The following is a 1,963-nucleotide window of genomic DNA, read 5'->3' as shown; positions in this document are numbered from 1 at the left end:
TCATGATGCTTCTGACTTTTTTTTCCATGACTGACTTAGGGCTAGGACACTTCGACTTACTGGCCCCATTTTCTCCCTGCTGATAGTTCAGTATCAGAAGTGCCCTTGGGCTGGATGGACCATTTGATATTCCTTGGCTATCAGCAAGGAGGACCCCATCCCTTGTACTGGGACATAGAAGATAAGATCGTGGGAAATGGTTCCTGCTCCTGTACTCTGGGCTGCTCCAGTTGGCAACTGGGGATTGAGTCATGGGGCCAGATTGTTCTTTGTGTTATGTTTCTTTTGTGCCACTCAACCAGCATAAAGAAGCCATAGACCTGCTGCTGGGGAATGTTCTTAGGGAAGGAGGAGTCCCCAGGAAAGAGGGGTTTGTTGGGGAAAAACAGGGTGGCCAAAGTGCTATTGCACTCCAGATATGCTCAACAGCCCTAATGGCCCCTGGTAAATTACAGCAACCCTGAGTGGGTCAAATGGGAGCTAAACCTAGAATCAAAGAGGTGCAAAGGTGGCTGTAAGTGGTCCCCTTTTCCTAATCCTGTGCTGAACAGATTGTGGGCCAAATAGGCACTGGGTTGGTGGTAATCTGGTCTGTTATAATATACACAGCTGTGCTGAAGGCTAGTTTTCTCCCCAAACCTCCGTGCAGAGGATTCCATTATTGCAGAACATGCTGATGTGTTCAGTTTGGGCTTTAGCCCAGGGCCACAACATAGCTATATAAATCATGCGCTATCACATGAGATTGGCTACAAATGTCACAATCCTGCTTCTTGCAGCACTAGCTGAGTCTCTTCATAGCATGTAATAATTTTTTATGTAAAAACAAAGGATAGATTATTAACTTAAAATACTTGATAATTCTGTAGCATGGGAAGTCTTTTGCGTGGTACTTTCTAAAGAGCTGGAAGCTGACCTGACTCAGCTACAAGAGAAGCTAATGGGTATTTTAGCAGACCTAGGCCAATGCTGAACATTTTTGAATGTCCAGTCTTTGACTGTAAACTGACTGGTATTTAAAATAGGACATAGTCTTTGTAGAGACATAGAAGTGCATCGCTTGAGACATTCAAAACTAGAACACCCAGTCCCCCAGCAGCAGATGGATCACTAGTCTTTACATGATTAAACTGTTTCCCCTTCTTGATGCTCCTTAGTTTTTGCAGAGACTTCAGGGCAATTCTCAGTTTCAAGCACCTCTACAGCTACCCTTGTTTACTGCTGACTATTGCCACCATTTACCTACTTTATAGAGAATAAGTAACAAGCACCTGCACATTATTGGGACTACGATTCCATCTAGACATTTGCTGATCTCACAAATCATGAGATCAAAGCTCATGTTGTTAGTGTAGTTGTTAGAATTTGACCTGGAATTACAGTTCAATCCTTCAGTGTGTGTGACTGGTTGTATTTTAACACACTTTCATCAAATCCTTAGACTACCCCTGCTACCCTTGGGTGATTCTAGCAGCTCTGTAAAAATGGGTAACTAGACATCTCTGATTTGGTCACCAGAGTGGTTTTCATTGAAGCTGGTCTGGGGAGGGTGTAAATGATGGTGGGGTAGTTTTTGGCATGGATACTTGTGCCATACATTAGATGCCTATAGCAGCAGTATATATGGTGAATTAATAAAAGTCAGATAAGTTCAGACTAAACTGCATTAACTGTTATTTGATTGTTGCACCCTGAGAAAGTCAGTTTGAATATTTATGAAGTATATGTTCTAGAGTTGCTAGTGAGCTACATAATGCAGCTTGCCATATAATGCAACTGCTGTTGCCAGCTTCTGCTGATGCATAAACTTAATTACTATTGAATGTGAAACATCAGTTAATTGCACGTTACGTGGTCAATAATTAATTTCTTAGTACAGCATCATTTACTATGAAATGACCTTGAAGAGAAGACACTTGCAAACGCCTTCCTGGGGGGGGGGGGGGGGGTTTTTTTTTTGTTT

This window comes from Chelonoidis abingdonii, chromosome 6, assembly GCF_003597395.2.
Source record: "Chelonoidis abingdonii isolate Lonesome George chromosome 6, CheloAbing_2.0, whole genome shotgun sequence".
NCBI lineage: Eukaryota > Metazoa > Chordata > Testudines > Testudinidae > Chelonoidis > Chelonoidis abingdonii.
Note: the sequence above shows the minus strand (reverse complement) of the source record.